The sequence below is a fragment of the Hipposideros armiger genome, unplaced genomic scaffold, assembly GCF_001890085.2.
Source record: "Hipposideros armiger isolate ML-2016 unplaced genomic scaffold, ASM189008v1 scaffold_994, whole genome shotgun sequence".
Taxonomy (NCBI): domain Eukaryota; kingdom Metazoa; phylum Chordata; class Mammalia; order Chiroptera; family Hipposideridae; genus Hipposideros; species Hipposideros armiger.
Window position 1 is genome coordinate 407634 of NW_017732344.1, and position 26927 is coordinate 434560.

At 35.6% G+C, this 26927-nt stretch overlaps 1 long non-coding RNA gene across 2 annotated transcripts; it reads right to left on the reverse strand.

Moving 5' to 3' along the window:
• Window positions 1-17321: 17321 nt before the first annotated feature.
• Window positions 17322-26394, reverse strand: LOC109375854 (uncharacterized). Of its 2 annotated transcripts, XR_002122660.1 has the most exons (4): window positions 26253-26394; window positions 18739-18829; window positions 18592-18661; window positions 17322-17357 (listed from the first exon to the last, which is right to left on the reverse strand). It is a non-coding gene; the product is annotated as an uncharacterized LOC109375854 (long non-coding RNA). The 2 variants fall into 2 exon arrangements; XR_002122661.1 differs by lacking the exon at window positions 18739-18829 and having other exon boundaries at window positions 18592-18717.
• Window positions 26395-26927: the final 533 nt, after the last annotated feature.

Below are 26927 nucleotides of genomic sequence, written 5' to 3' on the forward strand. Positions count from 1 at the left end.
CTGATGTTGAATAATAATGTATGTCAACTATAATTATATATACATATAATCACGGGACGTGGAGTAGAGTGTGGGAATGGAGTCAATGGAATTATAATAGATAAGCATGATATCGGGGATGGGAGGGGAGTAGATGGGGGAGGGGGGTTGTTTCTGTGCAAAGGGTGAAAAGGATAACTATTGCATTGTTCTGTACATCTGAACTAACAATAAAAAATTTTTAAAAAATTAGATTGACATAAAAATAAAATAAAATAAAATGGATTTTTAACAGAAACAATTTTAGATTTACAGAAAGTTGAAAAGGTAATAGAAAAGACATGAAACAAGTTTCCATATACTCTCCTACTTTTCCCTATTAATATCCTGCATTAGTATCATGCATTTGTTATAATTAAGAAACCAATACTGAAATATCTTAAGTAAAGTCTATAGTGTATTCAGATATCCTTAGTTTTTACCTAATGTATTTTTCCATTCCAGGAGCCCATTATGGATACCACATTACGTCTAGTTGACTCCTTAAGCTCCTCTTAGCTGTGGTAGTTTCTTAAACTTTCCTTGTTTTTAATGACCTTGATGGTTTTAAGAAGTACTAGTAAAGGATTTAGTGAAATACCCCTCTCCTGGAATGTATCTGATATTTTTCTCATGAGTGGGCTGGAGTTATGGGTATGTATTTGGGAAAGAAACGAAGGAGGTCAAGAGCCGCTTCCTTCACATCATATAATGGATGTATATGATCAACCTGACTTATCACAGCTGAAGTTGACTGTCTGAGGTAATGTTTGTCAGGTTTCTCGACTATCAGGTTCCTCCTTTTTTTCCCTTTCCATACTGTCCTCTTTGGAAGGAAGTCACTATGCACAGCCCACAGTCAGGGGGTGGAGATTTATGCTGCCTTTCCTTGTGGGGGGAGTGTTTATATACATTATTTGAAATTCTTAGGTGAGGGAGATTTATCTCTTTTCCTTCCTTCATTTATTTATTCTATCACTTATTTAGGTCAGCATGGACTCATGTATATTTACTTTGTGCTTTGCATTATAATCCCGTATTGTTTTTTAAATGTTATTAATGTTTTGCTCAAGTTGTTCTGGCTTTGGCCATTGGGAGCTCGTTTAATTGACCTCCTGTGCTCCTTGATGTACACCAATCTTTTCTTTTTTTTCTTTAATTGAGCACTTCCTCACTTTCTGGCTCCCTGAGATTCTACAAGCTCTTGTATATTTTCAGCACAAGAAAAATATATTTCTTAGAACCAACCATTTATCCTATTATTATGGTTTCTTTTTATTGGAGAATGATATTAGGAAATAAGATCTGAATGCTAATTGTACTCACTCATACAGTATCAGACCCTCTCAATTGACAAAGCAAAGCAAGTATATATGAGTATACTAATCCATATCTAAATGCATATATATATTTTTTTTTCAACCACCTGTAACTATATTAAACTAAACGTGAGTTTTTACTAATGCCTCCAACTCTAATCCATTATTACAAAGCTCATTCTAATCTCTTCCACAGGGCACAGCACAGCATTCATATGTGTAGAAATGCTAGACAGCACTTTAGCATTGTGCTCAAGGGCCAGTTTAAACAAGGAAATCACCAACAGAAAGTAAAGAAATGTGAATAACATGGCACTAACTAGGCTTGTTTTCAGTATGAGTGCTGAATCAAGAAGACAGGATGTCTCCTTGTTTCATCTTAGTTGGGAATGTGTGTGTTGGGTGACTCAAATTATTTCCAGCTGTACGTATGTCCATGAATGACTGCAAAACTGCCATGAGTATTGATTTTGGGATTACAAATAAATTTTAATGAGTTGACTAATTCACAATTACAAAATAATGATGAAACAGCTGTATTAAATGTAGAAGAGCCCCATATAGTTTGCATATATGCTGTTAAACCTGATGTGAAATGCTTTTATACATATTGGCAAGAAATTCTCCAATAATAAATATATGAAGAGGTATTTTTTAAATATAAACTATTTTTGCTTGTTTAGAGAAGTGGAAGAAATTTGAAGTAATAACTTTAAAAGTTACCTATAAAGAACATCAGTGAATAAATTAATAAGTATTATCAATCAGTTAATTCTGAGAGACGGAGTGGGAGTTATGAAAAAAACAAAATCAAAACCAGAAAACAAAAATACCATTATGGAATATAACTATTTGGAGACAAGTATCTCATGGTGAAAACACCAAGAGTACAATACTGTCAAATTATTAATAATTGCTAAATCATGTCACATAGACTCTAGGTATTGGAAGAATTCAGAAGAGGTTGGATCAATGGAGCTAGAGAAATCAGAGAGGGTTTGCAGAGAATAACCTGAGCTGAGTAATAAATGATAGAAGGATCTCAATGGATGGAGATCATGGAAAGAAAGGGCTTTCAAGGTCCAGGAATAATGTGAGAAATAAGGCAATGGCTGGGAAGTCATGAAGGTGTGTATGGATAGTGAACGAGGTGAGAGAATTTGTTTGTGAGACCAAAACCAATACACTGGATATGGAGGAGGGTACAAAATTAGCTTCTAGTAAATCTTAAAGTTGGGCAAAGGAATTTCAACTGCATTCAATAACAATGAGAATGGCTAAAATCTATTGAGTGCTATGTCTGGAAGAAGCTAGAAATTCCATATGCATTGTCTTACTTTTTGATTTTTCCACAATAAACCTACAGTATGAGTACTATTCTTTTCCTTATTTTATAGATGAGGAAACTGAAGTTTGGTGAGAAATAAGAAGGAAAAATGCCTAGAAGTAGGCAAAGTTAATATAAAATGTAATTTTAATCACTGAATCAATATGAAGTAGAAAAATTTGAACATCTTTGAAGCTGACTAATGGAAAACTGGTTTGATCAGAACAACACTTGATCTACAGTTAATTATCCATATATATATATATATATATATATATATATATATATATATATATATATATATATATATATATATATATATATACTGAGATGCCACTATTTTTATTTTAGGTTGCTATTCTAAAGACCAGAAAGAGAATGTAGGATGTAGTGTAGGAGCAAGTTGAAAGAAACAGTGAGATATTAGCAAAAATGTTACTGTGAATCCAACAAGTGCTATTAATTTAAAAATTATAAATATTTGTCATTATGCTAAGACTCCACGTGTTTAGAGAAAAGGATAATGATTTTTCTTTAAAAGCTCTTTATATAACAAAAATATCACTTTCCAGGATGTATAACCCTGATGGGAAGTATTATTTTATTCCAATTTTGAGAACTCTACTCAATGCCTCAAAATTTTGTAATCTTCAAGTCTAGCTAATGTCCAAGGGCAAGGAAAAAACCATTTGTGGTAATTGGAGAAAACAGTACTTGAAGGGCTGGGAATAATTAGCTCTAGACTAGGAGCTGCATGCAACTAGCCTAACCTATCATAAAGCAAGACACAAGAGAGGCGCGCTGTCTTAAAGCAACTTAACTATATCCTAGAGCAGAGCTCAAGAATCTTTATAAGAGCACAAAAATATCCAGCACCTAAAAATGTAAATTTTACAATTCTTGGTATCCATTCAAAGATTACCAGGTATGCAAAGAAGCAGAAAAACATAAGAATAATAATCAATCAATCGGAACCCACCCAAAACTGTCACAGCTGTTAGAATTAGCAGACAAGGACATTAAAGCACTTTTAACTGGCAGCTATATAAAACACAGAATTGGAGTCAATTGACCTTAAAAGACAATTATTGAAGAAATGAGGTAATTGGTTCTTGGACTACAGCCACACTATTAGAAAACAATCTGATCAGATATATTAGAAAATCAACATTGAGATGAGAAAATCCAAAGAAATTCTTATGGGATTGTGCAGGAAAGATGAAAACATTACTGTAGAAAAATCACATTTGGAGTGATTCCACATGAATTTCAGTATCTACTCTTTGTCATTTACTACTTTTGTGACCTTGGACAAAATATTAATCACGATGAGTCTGTTTCCTCCTCTGTAATATAGGAATATTAATGATACTGTTACATTGGTATAAAAAGTGTTTAGAAATCAGTGATACATATACATTACATATATGCATATGTACACATATACCTTTATAATTATACAGTTCACACATATATACATGCACACACATATATGTATACTCCCATGACAGTTTGACATGTGATGTGCCAATAAACATTGCATGTTTTCATGGCTTTAAAAGTCATGATATATTGAAAGAATTGGCAAAAAAAGGACTGAGCATAACTTTTTTCATTAGTATTTATTATTAAGCAACACGACTTTTAGATTTTTGTTCAGGATGTGATGAACACAAGGGCTTTAAAAATCAAAGGAGAGTAGAGAGAATATTCAACCTACAGCTTACTAATAAAAATAGGTTCAGGGAAGCCAACATAGTTATCCGACTCGGAGAAAAGAACTATTGTAAACCCCAGCAGGCTGTCAGGATTATGACAATGGAAAACTTTAGAAAAGTATTAATGAATGAGGAAAGGAAGGAATAAGACCTGCTCATTTTAGTGGAAAGGTCACAGTGGGTCAATCAGAATGTGAAGAAATATGATTAAAAAGAATAAAAATGCAACTTATGGGAGCTTGGATTATAAATTTCTGCTATCCTTTCAGTTTCTGAGTTCTAAGGCAACCCAGAAAAAAGCTTAGTTCTTGAAGGTGGGTGGGTAGGGCAAATGTTATTGGTTCAAATATTGCTGCATTTATAATTCTGCATAAAATAGAGGCATTTTTAGAGTGACTTTGTAGTTGTGCAGTCTCTAGGGGATTTATAAAAATATACCAACAAACATCCTTGGTAGGAAAGATTAGCTATTTAAATGCGTGACTAGGATAAATCAGTATTTTCTTCTGAGCAGTGATTTTATTCCTTCCATAATATAAATATAACTTTAATGAGATACTTATAACAAATATTAGCTAAGAGGCATATAAATGTTGCTGAAATCTCAATATTTCCCAATGAATTTGGATTAATCCTACATACACATGATTGGATAATGAAATTCAAAGGTAAGCCAAGTATCTCACAATCACAAAAATAATCGTACATGCTGCTACACTTGATAGAGTGCTGGCTACTTTTAAGAACATACTTTTTAAAAAAAGTTTATATTAGCCTCTCTCTCTCTCTCTCTCTCTCTCTTTCTCTCTCTTTCTCTCTCTCTCTCCATATGTGTAAAAGAATACCAACAAGAAAGTCTAGATTAAGTGCAAATGTCTCTGCCATATTTTGGATTTTGTTATTATTGGTATTTCTGGGGAAGGGTGCCTGGGTCTTACAGCTTGATTTTTTTATGCTGATCCTGACTTGTTAAATTTAAATAAAAGTATAGGCTGGTACTAAGCAAGAAAATGAAAGGTTAGCTGGATCCTGTAAACTTTCTCCATCTAGGATCTGTTCTGAGGTGCCTCAGAATTCTCTATAAGGATTTATTTATTTAATTTATCTATTTTCTTTTTTTATTGGGGAACAGTGTGTTTTTCCAGGACCCGTCAACTCAAAGTCAAGTAGTTGTTTTAATCTAGTTGTGGAGAGCACAGCTCAGTTGCCCATGTGGGGATCAAACCGGCAACCTTGGTGTTGTGAGCACTACACTCTAACCAACTGAGCTAACCGGCTGCCCCAACTTGTTTATTTTTGGTTTTGACTTTTAGCATAATATAAAAAATATATTATAAGCGTTCTGGATCCCAAGGTTGAGTACTTTGCAATTAAGTACCGCCATGCGATTTCAGGGCTGTATTTGTGATTGCCTTTCTTGTTGCATTTTGGGAATGGGAGCTACTGAAGTGACAGTATCTGTGATTTAATGTGTTGCTTCTCAAACTGAGGTCCTCACATAACTGAAGGTCTGTTAAGGTAGTTTGGCAATCCGTGAGTTCTCAGTTTCTTCATTACGCACGCACACACACACACACACACACACACACACTCACTCACTCACATACACACTGTTGGTCAGGAGCTTTGTTTAGCTACTTTATAAAAGTGGATACCAACATACTGTTGACTCCAGGATCCAGTTAAACACGCCTCTCCTTCCTCTTCTACTCTCTGCATCTCTATGAAAGGGAGAAAAGCAGTATGTGCTGCATGGTGGCTAGGAATGCTGGCAAGTTGTTTTCAAAATGTAAAGCATCATAATATCTACATATTTTTAATTAAAATGAGCAGTGAGGTAAGTAGGACACTGATGGCAGTCTGCATGGATAAAAACAGTGAAAGACATTTGACCAAATAAAGGGTAAAGTAATGACTCCAGTGAGGTCTATCTGGGTTCTGAGCCCCTTATTTCACTTCGTGTGTGAAAGATACGTAACGTTTCTTCACTGCAGTATCTTGAAATGTCTGGCTTCCAGTGCTTTTTAGTCATTGTGTGAAACTTAATGAATGAGTTGGACATCTTAATTCAGAAGAGTATATTATACCTTAAAATATACAATCCAAATATCTAAAATAGAAAAATGACAATCATGACTTCAGAGTGTCTCTAAATATATCTAGTTCCATGGTGAATCTAAGCATTAAATGACGATGGCGTATATATGCTAATTTTGCTCAAAATATCCTAATTTTGTGCAAATCCTCAAAACTGATTGCTTCCTTCTCCCTCCCAACTCCATTCCTTCTGCTGCATACAACTCTCCTGGGTGATAATTAGGAGCAGGAGAGAAATTTGAGTTAAGTATCTGAGACTGTTGCTTTGATTACACACCAATTGGCACCGATCACAAGGACACTGGATTCTTATAATTTACTAGTCTCTGTTTCCTTCTAAGCATTCGTGTCAGTGGGTAGAATTGGCTATACATCATGGACATGCAGCTACATAATTATCCTCATGGACTGACCACTGTGAGGAAGCGAAAACACTAGTTGTGCCATACCCAAAGATTCTAGCTTATAAGCTAAATGTAACCTCCTAATCTTTTATAAATAATTCAAATTAATACCATCATATCCTCACTCTCTTCTGGTGACACAGTCCATCTCAGACTTATCTGCAGACCTTCCCCCAGGGGATGGCTAGACAGCCTGTGGTCCCATCTCTAAATAGTCTCTATTTCATTTATATGTGGTTTTCCTTACAATAGTATTATTATATAATGTGAATCATATTGCCATGGCAACCAGGAGTGGCAGCATCACATTATCTGAAATCTGAATAATGTTTACCAAGAGCCTCACTATATTCCGACCCCATCTTGTTGTAATAATGTATAACCTGTGCAGTTCCTGCATTGCTATTTTGTTTGTTTCTTTACAAGGTCTTCGTAACCTCTACACATTCCCCAGATTTCATATATTATGTCTGCTAATTAACACTGATTTCTTTTTTCCCCACATTAATAATAGAAATTCCCCTTCTGATCAATATTATATATATACATTCCATCTTTAAAGGTGCCAACTATATTAATTTTGAGTCAACAAGCTATGGTGAAAAATTCAAAATGACTTTGATCTAATTCATGTTATGTGCATTTCTCTAGAAACAGCTGATGTCACACAGAAATGAGAACGTTGTTTAGATAACACATTAGAGCTCAGGCAAACTAATCTGCATTTACAGTATATGTTATATAAATGGTATGTGCAGATAACTTGGGCACCAGAGTGATTTAAAACTTCACCATGGTTATGAGGATTGTGGAAATATTAGGATATATAGTATATTATGTGTTTATTTGAACCATTAGCATAGTGATTGTTTCAGTGTCAGTTTTAGAAAGTATGTAACTGTTTCCATTGACTTATTTTTTTCACTTAAATCTCTGCTGTGTGAGGGCCAAAGAAAAATGATAAGAATTCAAAGGTGAATAAGATAAAACCCTGTTCCTCAAGAAGATAGTTTTATTTGGCAACTATAACTACTTATTTTCTTGATTACTAAAATAGTTATTTTTTTTCATTCTGATAATTTAAAATTCAATATTTTTCTTAAAAATCAGGCATACACTTATCGCTATAGTTTATCTTTTTCTCCTTAAACTATTAACTCAATCACATTTTCTCTAGTTGATTATGTTTCAGAATCAAGTGAATTCTTCATTACTATTTGCAGTAAACAGCTGGTATATGGTATCTCTTTAGATATTATGGCAACGATATAGTATAGGCTGTGTTGAAGCCTGGTAGAACTGAGTATTAACTGTATAATCATAAGCATATTGCTAAAACTTTCTGAGCCTCAGTTTTCTCATTTATACAGTGGGTACAATAATATTATAATTCAATACTTTGTATTAGAGCTGTTGTGAAAATTAAAGAAGCTAATGCATGTAAAGTTCTTAACAAGGTGTCTGGCATGCAGTAAGCATCAAACACTTGTGAGTCTAACTTCAGAGAGTAGAAGGAGATCAGTTCAAACAAATTCAAAGAAAGTATACAATGTATACAAGAAAGAAAGCAAAACATAGATAATTTTGGCTCAAGTTGAGTGCTATAAAAATTAAGTAGCATATTCATTTGGGGTCTGATTGTAGTAAGCTTTGAATGATGGAAATATAGACTTTGCATAGTAGCCAATGATGATCTCCTAACAGTTTTATTAGCTGTGTGATAAGATCATTTCTTCTCTGTGTAACCATTGAAAAACTAACTTCAGGAGGGCAGTTATAAATAGAATAGGAGGCTGGTTACAAAAGATCTCCCACTATATCTTAAGTTCTAAGTGAAATTGAAACCCATATATTAGAGAAAATGATGAACTGATAAAAATAGACCTGGAGGAGGGACCTGATATACCTGCTGTTCTCTGCATAAACTATCCTAGCTAATTAGCTAAGATCTAAATTTCTAAAGAAGTAAAAATCACATTTTTACTAAAATATATCATGATGTTGACCACTGGGGGGAAGGACTGAGGTGACAACATTTAGAAGAGCAAGAAGCTTGGACTGAGGTTGATCAGTCCAGGGTCCCTGTCCTGTCCCCACCAGTGACCACTTCAGTTACGGCACAGCATCCATCTCCCTTTTCTGGACTCTGCTTTCCACATTTATAAAATGAGGAGCAAACTGAGCCATGTGATGTGAAAAGGGCCAGATATAATTTTAATATTGAACAACTCTAACTTGATTAGGAAAATAATTTAAATATTCATGAAATAATAAATGCAAATATAACTTGCTTTCATTAAAAAAAAAAAAGGAAAACATGTTCCCCCAAAGCAATTAACTCACAACCATGTAACTAGAACCGTAAATGGGCCATCTCTACTTTGTTGAAATGTTTTCTGATACAAGTTTGTGAAGCTTTTTGGAGGTATGTGTGTGAGTTTGGAAGCGTGTATGTGTTCATGCATGTACATGTATACATGTGGGTATTTGAATATATGTGGGGTTGTGTGTGTAGGAGGGGATATTGAGCTGCATTTAATTGTTTTTCATTTTCTTTTAGGTCTTGTCATTGTTTACTCAATCTCTTCAGTATAAGACACACTTAATTCACAGTCATAAACTCCTTAAATTTTTTAGTGGCCCTTTTTACTCAAATATTTCAAAGAAAAAACTGACTCAGTTTTTTGTAAAAAATATAGATCATATCATATGTCATACCATAATTATATTAACTAATGAATATTTCATTTGAGACCTATATATAAGAAGTACCTTGTCTTCATTTCTGTGTATTCTCAGAAAACACAGGGGGAGGGTATAATTTTCTCATTCCCCATCCGCCAGTGGCTACACAGCGTCATGTATTCTTTTTTTTTTTTTTTTTAAGATTTTTTATTGGGGAATTGGGGGGATGGGAACAGTGCTGGGGAACTGGGGGAAGGGGAACAGACAAGTTGCTGTCATTTTTGTTCTTCAATCTAGTTGTGGAGGATGTTGCTTCACTGGCCCAAGTTGGCACCGTCATTGCGCTCTTCCCTGGTGAGGCAGATCAGGCGCCGGCTTCTGGACGGCCCCTCACTGCGGCTGCTGGCCGCTCACGCTGGCTGCTGGCTACACACGGTAGCCCATGGCAACCCACTGCCACAGGGGCTGCAGCCTATGCCGTCGCCGGCAACTCACGGCAGCCCAGCTCCAGGTTGAGCTGTTGTTCAGCATCTTAGCTGTAGAGGGCAGTGTCACTGGCCCTCATATGTGGGATCCGAACCGGGGCCCTCTGGCATCCCAAGCGAGTTCTTAACCATCGCGCCACTCGGCCGGCCCTCATGTATTCTTTACTTATATTTTTTGCACCTGTTTTTGTCAGGAATACATTTTATCGACAAGCTTTTGTTGTTTGAATGAAAACCTCTACAATAGAAAACAAAAACAAAAGTGAAAAGCAAAATACTTTTAAAATGATGTAGAGTCTATATATAACTAGCGTTACAAAACAGATTACCATTGGTGACATTATTATTCTTTATTTCTTTTGCTTTTTATAATCCAGGCCTGAATGAAGTAGCAGTTTAACTTCCTTGCAGAAGTGGTGTTTGTCTCAGAGATTTGAAAAATGAATACAGATATTTATCTTTTTTCCTCACTCTTATGGATGCCCAGCTAAACCATCTGATCTTGAGTCAGCAGGATTTCCTTAAACCGAAATGGTCAGCGTGTAGATTTTCGCAGCTCAGCTATCAATGTGCTCAGTCACTGAAACTGTATTAAAGTTTAGAAGTTGGATTAGAAACCCACTACCCGCCACAGCTGATACAGCTAAGGATGAGTCATAACTTAAACTGTCAGAATGTAAGGGATGTGAGATTAGGGACCAGGCCCAGATATTCCAACCACTTCATACTGAATATGAGTGCACCAATCCTTTATCTGTCAGCTAGAATATATGCTGTCAGTGTGGAATCAGCTTGGATCAACACTAAATATGAATAAATACTAAAAAAAAATTGGGAATTGGGAAAAAAATAAAGAATATAAGTAAAAGTACAACCTCCACAAATATAATGGTGACAGCAATAACTGTCCTATTTTGGCGACTGTATTTTTCTTCACTACCAGTGATAAGAATAAGGAGGCGGAAGCTTAATACCCTTGAAAGAAGGAGACAACAGAGGGTGAGCATGCTGGAATCTGGCGTGGGATTTTCAAGGACAGATAGAAAACTGTATCAATATGAAAAAAGGTCAGACAAAGTAACTTACACACAAGTAGGAACCATATGCACATATTGACAAAGAAACCACATGTTGATTTTAAATGTATAGTGTTAGTCAAGTCTTTTCAAAATATTCCTCATGCAAAGAACCCAATGACTTTATCTTTGGAGTAGCGATTATACCATTAGGTTGGGGTTCCCCCCTCCCACAGGAGAAAAGCTATATAAAGTGCTTTATTTCTTAGACCAATGTTTCAGTCTTCAAATAATATATGTAAGACAGCATCTAGGGGCAGTTCAAATTAAAAATTAAAAAAACTCTAAGCCACAGTCAGGTTTTTCTTTATTTATGAGATTTAGAAATTATAAATGAAATAGGTCTTTTAGCTGTTCTAATATATCTTGTTTCTGACAGAAAAATGATGCCCTTGGTTATTCTTACTTCACACAGAATCACTTACAAAATATATTATTAATAAATTATCCCTATGACCATTAAGATAGTCTTAAAATGGGATTTTGTCTTTAACAGAAAATTGTATTACATTTTATCCTTACTAAGTATTTTATTTCTATGCTTGATATGTATTTGAATTGCCACTTTGTGGGGAAGCCATATTTTAAGAGGGTTGGAAAAAAAAACTTACCATTCTGTCAAGGGGCTAATGCTAATCTTTGTGAAATCTTAAACAGAAATGTTGATAAAAGGAATATTTAAATATATTTAAGGTGGATCCTTTATCAATTTAAGGGTAAAACACCAAAAGGGATAGAAGGATTGTTTAGCTTATTTATTTGTTTTTCATTCTTCTCTCCCTCCCACCTGAATAATATCCACACTCTGTATTGTTTTCCTCCAGTGCCATTCAGTGACAACTTAAATTCTCATTCATCTTAAGATGTCTTGGCCTTCTTTTGTGATTGGGCTATGAAGAGTTAGATGTGTACATGACATTTTGATAGGGCTTTTTTGACCTATGCAACTTCTTTGACAAAAGCATTTTGATGCTAGGAGCTTTTTGACATGCCACTTTGATGTGCAATTTTGATGCAGGGTTGTTTTTGACATGGCTTAAAAAAGACACTATTAAGCTTTCAGCTTTTATTATTACCAGCCTTACCCTACCACTGAACTGACCTCACCTACAATGAAGATAAGGGATGAGGTGGGCTCTGTGCAGAGTGTGCTGTTAGGGCTGGACTGAAGCTTACGCAGAGGGTGAGAGACCCTGGGGATGAGGCCCAATCAGGTGCTAACTTCATGTATCTTGGAGTTATTTAACCTCTTGCACTTATCACACTATCCCTCAATTGTTATAATAAGCACATGTTCATTCTCTCAGGACTCACTTGTATGCATGATTGCTTTATCTCAAATCCACTGGTTTCCTTTTTCCATAAACTTTAAGACCCATGGATAAGTGGCTTTTAAAATACAATGAGATCACTTATTACCATTACCTCCAAATGACCTGGAACAAACAGTTTTTTATTACATTTCTAAGAACTAGCTCTCAGTATACTAATTACATATGATATTGTGAAACTTCTTTTAACTGAAAATTTGAGAGACAGAATTTATACACCCTTAGGGACTAACACAGCAGTTCTCAACCTGTGGGTCATGACCCCTTTGGGGGTCAAACGACCCTTTCACAGGGGTCGCTGGGTACTTGTATGTGGGCGTATCTGCATGTGGGCCTGGAGACAGATAGAGGAGCGGTGTCTTGGTTCCTAAGACCATCAAAAATATGTGTTTTCCGATGGTCTTAGGCGACCCCTGTGAAAGGTTGAGAACGGCTGGACTAACATATATCACAATCCTAACATGTATCTTTATTTTGTCTTAGTCAAAAGGTAACAACCAATCATAGACCTTTGTAAATAAGGTATAAAGCCAAAGCCCTTGATGATTGAGGAACAAGAAACAAGATGTAAATCTAATGCTTTTACAAGGTCATTTCTTCTCTGCTATATTAAATTGACTATATATACATGGTCATGTCAAAATATATTCTGTTTCAAAACAGTCAAGCAAAAAGATTGCTTTTAAAGAGTTGGGCATTAGAAGAGGTACATACTTCCCCTGTCCTATTTTATTCTGCATCAGCTTTATTCAATCTTATGTCTATGTTTCATCGAGGTGTGAGGGCTGGCCGATCCTCACAGCATTGTGGTCCAGAATGGGGATTGCGGATGCTGTGTAGTTGGTGTACCGGCTCTCTGCATAGCAAAGGCCTGTGGCATTACCTGATGAGATCCTCGAGGATAAATACTTGTGAATTAGAGGGAGATGGCCATCTTTTTTGGTAACTGCCAGCCCCCATTGCTTATATCTAGCTGTGGAAGAGAGGTGAAAAAGGGAGTTGTTGAAAGATTTTGTGGAAAGCGGTGTAGGCTACATAAAATGTAATGAACCTGTATTCCTCTGAGATGGGCCCAATGCTCTGCCTCCTCCCAGGATGCTGGGATGTGCCCTGCAATCAGTACAGTCTATCTGAGATATGGAAGTCAGAATCCTCTCTTCCTTCACAGCACCTTGTTTACCCCAGGGAGGCTGTAAGCATGAAGGAACAGTGCATTTATTTGGGAGAGGGCCGCGAGGAGAAGTCTTTGACAGTAAGTTACCTTTTATTTTTAAAATGAGTTGCTGAATACAGTAGTGATTGTACTTGTTGCCTTGGGGACACCTTGATTATGAGTAGTGGAGCCTGAAGTCATCGTTTCTTCCTTGGGGATAGCTAAACTCTTCACGACTTTCCTTTCCTTTACTATTTTATTTGATTTTACTTTTTCGTTATTAGCCAGAGGTTAAAATTAGTGATAGAAATAGAAAACCATTTTTAATATGTTTGCATTCTTGTATGTCTTAACTTGGCCATATTGTCACTGAACACATACAAACACACCCACACACACAATCCGTAATCACGCAGATCCACTCCTGCCTCACTCTGTGAGTTTGGCTTGGGGTGTGTGTGTGTGTGTGTGTGTGTGTGTGTGTGTGTAGTCCATATATATATATGTATATGTATATATATATATGTATGTATATATATGGACTGTAAAGGTGAGATGGCTAATTTGCTGACAGAATTATTTTCTTTGGAAGCAACTGCATATAGGTAGGACATAAATTACTGTTTTATAAACAAATGAAGATAAAGCCCCAAAGCAAAGAGAATGAGAATCTCAAATATATGATGAGATGCCCTTCACATGGCCTGAAACACTGACTTGGTCCTCAAAATTGTGTTCAGCTCTGAGGCAAAAATGGTATAGAAAAAAAGAGATAAAGCTCCTCAACCCTGGTGAATGCCTCAATAAAAACAGTCTAGATATAAGAAATATGGTTGTGTTATTGAATCATTAATTTGTCCTTTTAGTTTGGAAACCTGATTCACTGAAGGCCTTAGCATATGAACTTATACAAGACTAGATACCAAGGTCTACTTTGTTTTATCCTGTAAGTATAAGGAACTCAACCTAAATGTTGGGATGAGTGGGCAATGCTGGGCAGGGCTGATACCCAGCTGAGAGCACGTGGTTAGCACATACTAACTGAGAGCAAGGGTAGATGATGCACATCTGGGTCAAGTGAGTCCCAAAGAACACAAGGGAATCTTCTGGTCAGGAAAAAAAATGGCACTTTCTTTCTTCAGCAGAACAAGTATTAGCACAGCCAAAAAATAATCTTGCTAAAAACTACCTTAAAGACGAAGCATAGTTAATTTCTTTATTTATGGGTATAACTGAGGTCAGCTATGGTCCTTAAATGTCATAATACACCCAAGTATTCTATACCCTTCTTCATCCCAACAAAGACAGGTATTCAAGATGTGGTCCAACACTTACATAATTACCCAACTATTTACAATTTTAGGGCTACTAATTCCACAGATTTATTTAAAAGTTTGGTGGCTCTCTAAGGGGGATTTTATCATGTGGTTCATAGATGAGGTAATACTTTATGAAAAGAGATTTCTGAGAAATTTCACTGACAACATGCTTTTCTTAACATGGAGAGTTCTTTTTATTTGTAGACTACTTCATAATTGCCAAATATTCTCTTATATGCTTTTTAATTTTCACAACCATTCTGTGAGGAAGGCAAACTGTAGCAGCTCTGGAAACCACCTGGGCAGATGTTGGCTTTCATATGCTGTGCTGGAAGTAGAGATGATGCAGTGCACCTTTTGTCCCTTCCTCCCTGCATAGATAAAACTCAGGCAGCAGGCAGGGAATCATGCCTGAGTTCCTTTAAGACATAGCTAATGCTCATCACCAGTACGGTGGAAGAACTGGAAATAGGGATGAGCCCTCCTTGCCACTCACATCTTACCTTCTTGGTCATGTTCCAAGAGGCAAAGCGGGGGGATATTTCGGAATCCAGTAGTTCACAAATCAGAGCAATATCTGAAAAATGAAGTCTTAGGGGCAATGACCTTGGGCTCAAAAGCCCAGCAGAGTTTTATTATTGTCCTTAATATTGTGTTTTCTCTTTTCCCTTTCTCTCCACACTGCTCCCAGCTTAAGTACCCAACAAAGAGGCTGTTGTTTTTCTCTCTTTATGAGGATTACAAGAAAATTGAGCTGCCCCTGAATGCGTGCCTCAACATTTTTATGTGCTATAATTTGAACACTCACTATAAAGCCACTCAGGATAGCTGCAGATGCCACAGGTTACTCATCTCTGCAATGCAATTTGGAAAGGCTTACCGTTCAGTTTCTAAAATATTTATCTTACATAAATATAGTTTTCAATGAAAGCCTCTTTTATGCCTTTAAGCCTTACTTATTAGTAGCTATTTAAATCCTTTAAAGGGCATGAGTATATATTTTCATACTTACTAGTCTGTCCTAAAGAAATTGGAATAAGCATTTGGCATTATAGATTAAAAACTAATATTTTTTTTCTGTAAATATATTTTGTATTCTGTAAAGCTTTTACCTTGTTTTTAAAATATCATATTCTGTGAAACTCTATTTTACAGTTCATAAAATGCTAGCTTGTTTTTAATTCCTTTTACATCTCTATAACCATGCTAATATATCTGATTTGACCATATCATGAAGTGGTTATTTCTACACATGATTGATAGCTGTAAAGTGCTTAGAACCAGAAGCCAAATTCAGAAAACCCATAGTTGTCATGACAGCTACGAAATCCATTGATGTTTCACAGAAAGTATTGATCAAAAAGACATACACAAACTTTTCTCAAAATTTGATGACCTTTGTAGTCCCAGGTCACTTGAACATCCCTAATAGTAGAAATATCTATCTAAAAAAATTACAGAAACAAAATCATAAAACATGTTATTAAAAATAATAGATTTATTTCCTATATATTTAATGCCTATATTAATATCTATTAACATTAAATATACTCTTTTCATGATTGGGGAATGGAATGGCATTTGTATCAGATTACGTATGGGAACCAAGTAAAACTTACATCTACACTTTCTAGATTTCCAAAGTCATAACATACCTAGAGCCAGTTTTTTAGTTTTCAGCTATCACTTTTATGCATTTTTTTTCTACAAAAAAAAGCATAAAAAGACATAGTATCTATGCTCTTTGAAAAGTACCATTATGAACTTCACTTAATCTGTTGCATGGAGGAACCAAGGCTAAGAGAGGTTAAGATGACTATCTAAGCTTCTTTTTAAGTCTGTATTTAAGTCTGTTTATAAATGTATCTATTTTTAGAATCACTGAAGTTAAGATAGAGACTTCAAATGCAAGTTTCCCCTATATAGCTTCTTTCCCTCCTTTAAGCAAACTTATCAGTGGGATATATTTTAAAGTAGCTCAGTATAATTTTAAAGGAAATTAATTATAAGATATTACTCAGCATTATATGCACTTTTGTATAATGTCCCAATACATTTTATTTCCATGTATCCTTTAAAATATAGTATCATTTTTTTGTGTGAAAGAAACAATCTAAAAGAAATATTGATCAAACAGTTTAATATAACATGAAATGGAAAAACTCTTTTTTTACTATATGAAGGTAGGACAATTAAGTAAACAAACTCATCCTAGAAAAAGTGCTACATACCTCATTGCTGAATATCACTAGTGTCACCTTTGAAGTATTCCCCTTGGGAAGATATGAACCGATGTCAGTGCCTAGTCCACCCTTGAAAGCAATTTTGGAACTCTTTTTTCTGGAATGGCCATCAGAGCTGTCATCGTATGACCCTTGTTGTCCTGAATGTCATCCAAATCTCTTCCTTTCAGTATTTCCTTTATCTTTGAATAAAGAAAGAAGTCATTGGGGTCCAAATCAGATGAGTAGGGAGTGTTTTCCAATACAGTTATTTGTTTACTGGCTAAAAACTACTTCATACACAGTGCTGTGTGAGCTGGTACATTGTTGTGATGCTAGAGCCATGAATTGTTGGCGAAAAGTTCAGGTTGTCTAACTTTTTCACGCAGCCTTTTCAGCTGTTTCATATGGTAAACTTGATTAACTGTTTGTCCAGTTGGTACAAATTCATAATGAATAATCTCTGTGATATCAAAAAAATGTTAGCAACGTGGTTGCACAAGTTCACAAACTTAATTGTTAGACCTCATAAACCAGTTACCATATAAAGTCTTTTCTTGCTTCATACTTTAATAAATGTAATGAACATATTTAATAGCCTTCCAAAGGCTTTATAATGGGAATGCTGTCATAAACTAAACTCTAGTACTGGCAAATTTTCTTTCCCATTTAACTTCCGAGGCTGTAAAAAGACTAACATGCTCAGGTATGGGACTGTCAATCTTCAGCGCTTCTTATTGTCTCTCATCATGTTGGTATATTGTGTGGAGGTCACACAGTTTCAAGATGAATGGCAAAGTCAGCTTTAAAGATTAAAAAGGCAGTAAAGGAATCCACGGAGCCTCAAGGAGTAAGTGTGCAGATAGGCTATTATTTAGATAGGTGGACGATTTAGGAGATGGCTATTTGCATCCGAACCGAAGGTCTCTTTCACAGTGAGCTGGTGAAGCCCTCCCCAACCTTCTGTCTAGGCTCCCTTTTCCAGTCACTGCTGAGTTTTGGCTTTATAAAGTAAGAGCTGAGGATAGGAACACAGATGAGATTTTTCATTCGTCTAAAATGATATATCTCCAGTTAAGCCAAACTAAATTTAAAATGTTAATCTGTTAATCTGATATAGGGAGGTTTGAGCACCTAATTTAATACTGGCTGTCTGAAACCCATGAGAACTCTTTGGAAATAGTCATCAAGACCCTATATTCCTTCTACCTGTACCCAGAATTACCGTGTGCAGCCTGGTAGCCACAGGAAGCACAACACGGAGGTACTCAGAAACTTGCCTGCTGTTCCAGGCACAGGATGGCTTTAGCACCAAAACTTGTGCTAGCAACATTTTGTTCTGAATGCCCAGGCTATAGCATTTGATTTTTGGATCCTCAATGACAGCTCCCTACTCTAGCTTGTCTCACATCTATGTATTAGTGGTGTTTTGCATACCGTTTCACGTTTCTCCTCTGACAACCTCTGTGTCAGTTCATGACGTCCTCCCCTGGAGTCCTTTCAAGTGCTGCCAGAGAAATATGGCTGTCACATATCTGCTTATATCTCCCTCCTGTGCAGACCCTTAGTTGAATGATAAAATACCTGATAAGTATTTGTTCAATAAATGATGATCTCCCCAAGGCTTGCAGCAAAGATTCTGAACTTTGGGAGATGGAGAGAATTCTTTCATTCCCTAAGGGAAGAAATCAGAGGGAGGAGCTGGAAGTATATAATATAAAGAAGTATGTTCAATATATCTATTATTATTTTTGATGAAAACTGAAAAAAATCATTTTTGCCTGGTGGGGATGTTTACAAGATATACGAAAAAACAAAACAAAACAAAACAAAACAAAGCAAAAAAATAGAGGGAACATGTATTTATTTTTTAAATTTAATTTAATTTTTTTATTTTTTATTGTGGTAAGAACAATTAGCATGAGATCTACCCTCAACAATTTTTTAAGTGCACGATACAGTGTGTGGACTATATGTACGCTATTGTATAGCAGAGCTCTAGAATTTTTTCATCTTGCTTAACTGAAACTTTATGCCCATTGAGTAGTAACTCTCCCTTTCTCCCTCCCCCCAAACCTTGGCAAACATCATTCTACTCAATTGTATGATTTTGACCTGTTTTAGATACCTTATGTAAGTGGTATTATGTAGTATTTATGTTTATGTCACTGGCTTATTTCACTTAGCATTAATGTCCTCAAGATTTATTCATGTTGTTGCATATTGTGGAATTTCTTCAGGGTGGCTATTTAAAAAAAAATCTGTTCATGAAAATATGGAGAAATTGAACCTTAGAACCCTGTACAGTGTTGGTACACTGTTGGTAGGAAAGCAAAATGGTACAGCCTCATTACAAAGAGTATGGAAGTTCTTGGAAAAATTAAAACTAGAATTACTATATATGATCTAGCAATCCCACTTCTGGGTATTTACCCAAAAGTATTGAAATCAAAATCTCAAACAGATACTCCCATATTCATTGTAGCACTATTCACAATAGCTAAGGTGTGGAAACAACCTAAATGTCCATCAACAGATGAATGGATAAAGAAAATGTGGTATATACATACAATGAAATATTATTCAGACTTAAAATACAGAGAACATAGTTTGTAAAAGGTTAAGAAATATTGGCGTTACTGTTAAAAAAGTCAAAACTTTTTTGTTTTGCATCCAAAGCTGTTAATGTGGCCCCTTGAACAATACAGGCTCCACCCCACTCCACCTACCTATGAGTACACTGCCCCCTTTTTCCCTCCTAACTTGAAGCCCTAAGGAAAGAGACACATTTCTGGAAACAGACAATGCCTCTAACAATTTTATCATGAAGTTTCTCCTAATTCTCTCAAGCAAATTTAAGAGTACACTCTCCTAGTCTCTCTGGTTAGCACAATCAGAAATAGTCAATGAAGTTATTTCCAGAGTATATTGGGCTCAATATTAATTAAATTAGGACAAAAGATCATAATGTTACTGGTGATATTAGTTCAAACATTTTAGCATCCCTTAACTCTACACACCAAAATGAGATGTTGTCATTTTAAACTTATGAAAGTGTATTTAAATACTTTGATTAGCTAGGCTTTCCATGTCAAATGTATCGCATTGTGCTCACTTTGAATACTATTTATAGGAGATACATAATGAAAATAGATATGTGACTAATAGAATATCCTGAAATATTCATAAGTTATTCTCAGACAGGTGTTTCAGACTTTGACAATTATTTTAGTGAAATTTAATTTAGTATACCATTAGGTATTTTGAAAATGAGAAATTAAATTTTAATGTAATATTCTCATTTAAAACCAAATATAATTTTGCTTATAAAAACATGTTTGTGGTAAAATTTTAATAAATCCCTGCTTTATCATATAACTTCTGTGCTTTGAGTTTGTCTTATGTAAACCTTCGATGATTATGAGCACATCTATATAAAAGAAAATAACTTAATTTTGTAAAATAAAAAGTGCCCTTATTAATCAAAAAATATACAACCCAATACAAAAGTAGGCAAATGACATGAGCAAGACATTTTTATAAGTATAAACATCTATTACCAATAATAACCATGAAAAATATTCCTTTTCACTCTTAATTCAATGAAAATAACAGTAAAGCAATTGTTTTCCCTTTCCTTTAGGACAGAAAAGATCAACAGTTTTCATAGAGCTTAGTTTGAGCAAGAGTGTACAGAAATGAACTTTCTTGTATGTGTTGCTGAAATTGGTATAGACTCTTTAAAAACAATTTGGTAATATCTGTCACTTAATTGGCAAATTAGTCATATATATCATGATAAATTATAGTTTATAAATTTATCTTGGAATATACCTGCATACCAGAAAATGCAAACTAATGTATAGAAAGTGGATCTGCCTAGGGGAGGAGCTGAGGGGCAGGAGAGAAACATTACAAAGGGACAGCTTTTGAAGCTGATATGTATATATCAATATATAATCGACCATCTTGATGTGGCAATGGTTTGTAGGGTGCATAGATATGTCAAAATTTATCAAACTGTACACTTTATGTGCAATTCATTGCATATCAATTATGCATCATTAAACTGTTGATGAGGAGAAAGGGATATATAAGTACATAAATGTGAAAAAATATTGGCCAAAATATGTTCTTTGTATCACCATTTGAAATAGTGACAACGTGTAGGCAATCCACTGCATGCATATCTAAAATAAAAATAACATCAACTGGAAATTACCCACAAATGACCTTTAATGTAAAAGCAATTAAAAAAAATAATAAAATGAACAAAACTTTTAAACAGAAAAAAAAAAGATGAAGCAAATGGGTGAGAAATCCTTAGATAATTTTTCCTTTATGTGAAAGATCTACATTTTCTAACATTGCTTTAATAAATGCATTTTTACTAAAAAATACCGAGGAAAGGTAAACATTTTATCAGATAAGAGGTGAGCACTATGAACTACTGTATTCATGGAGTTGATCTTATCAAATTTTATCAGCTTCATTGTTATATAGAGTAACTACACCATTAGATTATGCCATTCACCAATAAGAAAGCACTTTCATTTCTTCAAAGTATGCAATAAATTGTGGATTCCGCATTTGTGGAAAAAAATGATAGCTTGGTTGACTTCAATATGGAGGTGGTTTCAGTGTCAGTTCGGCTAAAGCCTATGTAGCACTACTGCTCACTCTGTGAGGAGCTTTTCATTCAGGGGCAAGGGAAGTTTTCTGTTAGTTGAGTTCTCCAAGTCTTAGTTTGCTGACTAGAATCAGCCACACAGCCACAGCTCTGGGAAAGGAGCCCAGGGTTTTTACATATAATTTTATGAGTTTTCTTTCCTGAGCCCTCTTTGCAATTGCCCCAGTGCTTTTTGGATCGCTAGGGCTTCCCTTTTTGGTCCTTTTGCCAGAAAGCTGGGGCTTTAGTTATCTCACTGTGGCACATACTTCCATGGCTGTGCCAACAGCTGGGGCCAAAACCAAATTGCAAGGAAAAATTGGGAAGCTAATTCAGTCCACTCTTTTGGGACCACAGCTGCAGCAATTTGGGCAGGAAGATGCTATTCTCTAATAATTTTAGCATCTATCTGTGGGGTCCCATTGCTGGTGCTACTGCTGCAGCTACAGGACTGCTTGGAACCAGGACTAGAGAACCTCTGCTAGAGCTCTGCCTGAACCCCAGTGCCCACGTCCAGGTTTGGGTCACGTGACTTTAGTCTGTTGATACTGGAAAAAAGGAAAAGAGGTAAACTCACCACTAATTTCTTGATACTTCAAATTGCCATCTTCCCCAGTCTACCTGCTACTATTTAATTTTCAGAGCCCTTAACTTGCAAATCCATGCATTTTGCCCAGGTTTTATAGTTGCATTCAGAGGGAAAGGCATGATGGAACGTGCTTACTCCAATACCTGGAACTGGAACCCAAATAGATACTGTTCAGCTAATAAATTTACTAGAAATCCTTGCTGTGAACACCAGTTCAAGTGTGTCCCTTAACTGTTCCTTTGAGTAAAGTATACAACTTAAATCAATAAAAAAATCTACATAATAGTTAGATTTTTACTGTGTGTAAGAATATATAAATATTAATATTGCACATTAAATTAGCCTCATGAATATAAGTTTTTCTCAAACTTTTCCTTGGTTAACCTCAGAAACAGTCCAGAACGAGTCGTCTCTTTAAGTATGCTGGCTTGCAGTTCATTAATCACAACATGCAGTTCATATCAATGACAGTGGCAAGCTTAATTTTAAATTAAAAAATTGGTTTTGCATTTTAAAAAGCTTTAGAGCATACACTATTCCTCTAGATGTCAGATAGTCTGTTATCTTCTTTACATAATTCAATTAAATGCACCTGTGCTAAATGTGAAAAATGGGCCAAAGAGAGTTCTAAGAGTACAGAATGCACTAGCTGAAAAATCTTTGAATATGTGCATGAATGTTGGAGTATTCCTGGATGAGGGGATGTTTTAGTGACTGACATGCACATATCAATCTGTACAGTTTTGACAGTGTTATATGATGCTTTGGGAGCAAACTCAGCATATTTAGAGAGTGTGGGCCATTGACTGGGGCTCAGGGGAGCTGGCGTATCTGAACAGTCTGGCTTAAAATAAATTTTTAAATTTAAATTCACTTTAAGGCTCAAATATTCATCTTTGTGTCAGCATAACTGAAAGTACTTTGTTCATACATAACAGGCTAAGAAGATTTTGTTCCTTTTTTATTATTCACCATAGATGCAGAATTTGACCACTTCTGACCACCTTGACCACTGCCTCCCTGGTCTAGTCCATCTATTTATTTCCCTATCTTAGTTAACAATTGCCTCCCAATTCATCACCCCGCTCTGCACTCCACTCTCTATGGTTCAATGTCAGCAGCAGCAGGAGTCATCCTTTTAGAACTTAAGTCAGATCCTGTCACTCCTCTGCTCAAAACTTTCCAATGGGATCCCTTCTTCACCATTGTAAAAACTGAACTCAGAGTCTTTGCAATGACATAGTGTGCCCTACACAGTTTGAACCCAAGATGCTCTAACCATAGCTCCTGCTACTACTGTTCCTACCCTCACTTCTTCAGCCACATTGGCCTCCCTCACTTGTTTGAAATGCTACACCCACTTCTGTCTCAGAGCCTTTCTTCTGGCTGTTCCCTCTGTTGGAATTCTCTTGACCCCTGTACCCACATGGGTCATTTCCCCTCCCCCTTCAAGTCTTTAGCCAATTTCCTCTCAGTGAGGCCTTCCCTGACCTCCCTGTGTAAAAATCACAACTTTCCACTACCCTGACCCTCACTATCGCCTTTCCCTGAGTTATTTTTTCTATAGTTACCATCATCTAATATACTATAAATGTTATTTTATTGGTATATAATATATTCATATATAACATACAACATGTTGTATATATAATATACGTGTATACAATAAACATATGTATATATAACATATGTATTGTCTGTTTCCCCTCCCAGATTATAATGTACATGAGGGCACAGAATAATGCGTTTTGTTTACCGCTGCTATATCCTCAGAGCCTAGAAAAGTGCAAAGCACTTACTAAACATTTGATAAATATTTATTAATTAATATGTATATCTTTTAATAGGTGCTTATAGGTATAAAGGCATGAGTTTGCTAAACTTAGAAATCAGAGAACATAGCATTGATTCTGATAGCTTTCTAATAAAGATAAATTTCTAATCAATAATATTTAATAAAGGTGTTTGAATAAGAAAGTGGAGTCCTATCTTTTCTGGAACTTCCTTTGCAATACAAGGGAATTTGATTGCAATTGGATGGAATTGTGGCAAAACCACTGGGGTTCATCTCTAGACCATTTCTCATACTTATCTTTGTCTTTCCAATCTTCTGATAATTGCCCTAGTTTCTCTTAGCTGCACTTAGCTGCTTTATTATAGTAACTTCATTACTGACCTTCCTAGCATTTTTATCCCCCAGTCTATGATGCCCATTGCTTTTTAGATAATCTTCATAAAGGATGGCTCCAATTTTGTCAGTCCCCCTGCTGATGTGTTATTTTATAGTATTCAGAGTCCTTCATGACCTATCATGTTTCATTAACTAGTAGAAATTATTCCCCATTAAATATCTTTTTCTTTTATGCAATTAGAATTTTTTTATTCCCTAAGTATACCTGGTGTTTCCTGTCTTTTAAGCTTTTGTTCAACATTCTTCCCATATTCATCAGTTTGCAATCCTACCCAAGGAGTCTTAATCAGATATGTCTCCACAAAACTGAAACCTGTGTTGATATCATTCTGTGGTAGTACAACATCTATGGCTGCCTTATGTCACCCATGGATTGTTTAGCTGGAGTGATTTCAAAAGTATGATCATTCCATTCAAGCTGTCCACGGTGGATTGTCTTCCATCTTCATACTCCAGGGTGTTTTTAGACACCTCTATCCCCATTCCATGAGGAGATAGGGGGCTGAGGGATGGGGATACCCCACACCTGGAGGGGCACCTTCCCCTTCACCAGTATTTGGTATTAGTGACTAATTGGTGCTAACCTGAGCCAGCTTAAGATTTCCTCCAGTCAGGGTCCTAGAAAAACATACCTTCATTACACATAGATAAATGGTTCAAAAGTTTGTAAACTCTGTGACTTCCCTGGTTTGGGAAGTATGTATGTATGCCTTTAATAAACTTATTGGGGAGCTCAAAGTATAGTGGAAATTATAAAATAGAAGTCCAATACAAAGATATTTTTTAAATCTGTTTAGCCTACAGAATGGAACCACTGACTCCACCTGAGAGCTTGAGAAATGCTTCGTCAAGGGTTTCATTTCCTTTCTTTTGTTCTTTCTTTCTCTGCCTCTCTCTAATCTCTCTTTAACGACTCCTTGTGTGTGTATGTGTCTTAATGAAAAACTGGAAGCAGGGTGAATAAGCAGAGCATTTGGCCTTAAACAATTATCAATCAGTTTGTAAGAAATAATTCAAATGATAAAGCAATAGCAAAAAGTTTTGGTTATTATGTGCAGGGAGCAGAGGTGACATGAGATGAAGTTACAATGGAGGTTGTGATTTTCTTAGAAGGCATAAATGAGAATTAAATTGATAGTTGTTATAAGAATGGGAATCATTTTCATATTTTCCATTTGCGAATCATTTACAGGGCCAGATAACCTATATAAGACACATGTCAAATATACTCTATGGCCTAATTATCAGTATCCCATAAGTAGCAGGAATATCCTATAGCAGCCTGGGTGGTTAACAATAAGAATGGCAACAGTTATTTAACAGGGTGATTGAAGTAAGGGAAAAAAAGGAAGTGAGGCAAAGTGTGGTATGTGGGAAAAAATCTCCAGATTTAAGTTTATACACGATCTCTATTTTCTCCCCGTTTAAAGTAGGAATTAGGATTCCAAGGCTGTTGCCTGGCTCACAGGGCTGTTGTCAGGATGAAACGAGATAACACTTGTGAAAGCATTTTGAAAAACTCATACATTTTTTACAGATTAAGGTATTAGTAGCAACTTTTTAAAAGACAGGGCACTTGCCATATCACAAGGTATTAGAAAGATAAAGTACTTATTCTCAAAATTAAATTTAAGACCATGCACACTTACCCAGTTTTTAGTTTGTTCAAATAATTTCTAAGGTTGGAAGAATTCGGTGTAAATCCCTAAAAGGTTAAGTAAAATGTAGGGCTCCTCTTTGACCCCAGGGCTCCTACATGGCGCTCATAGTTTGTGTGCCCAGATCAGTCTCCTGTTTGTGGAGTCAATGGGAAAAGGTTAACATGATTATAGAGGCTCACAGTCCAGCTCTGGGCAAATTATTATTAGGGAATGATGTAATGTTAGTCTCTTATAATGTATTATGTGTTGTTGACACATCTGTCTTGTCATTTCTAATTTTGAACACCTTGCTCTCTTGGTTTCTTTGTTTTACTACTGATCTATTTTATTTGGATAATAATATAGAATCAAATATATAAAATAACCCAAATCAAATAAGAGCAATAAATATATAAAATAAGTAAAATTGATACTAAAATAGAACCAAAGAATCAACTTTGTTTTTCTTTATCCCTTATTTTATTTTTACATTTCATTAGTTTTAGTTCTTTTTATCATTTCTTTCTTCCAACTTTCTTTGAATTCTTTTTGTTTATACTTTAATAAAAAATGTTAACTCGAGCATCTTTTTCTGTATTTTAATATTTCTTTAATTTGGTAGCCGTTTTTGTTTTTTTTTAAGATTTTTTGGGGGGAATTGGGGAGGGGAACAGACAAGTTGCT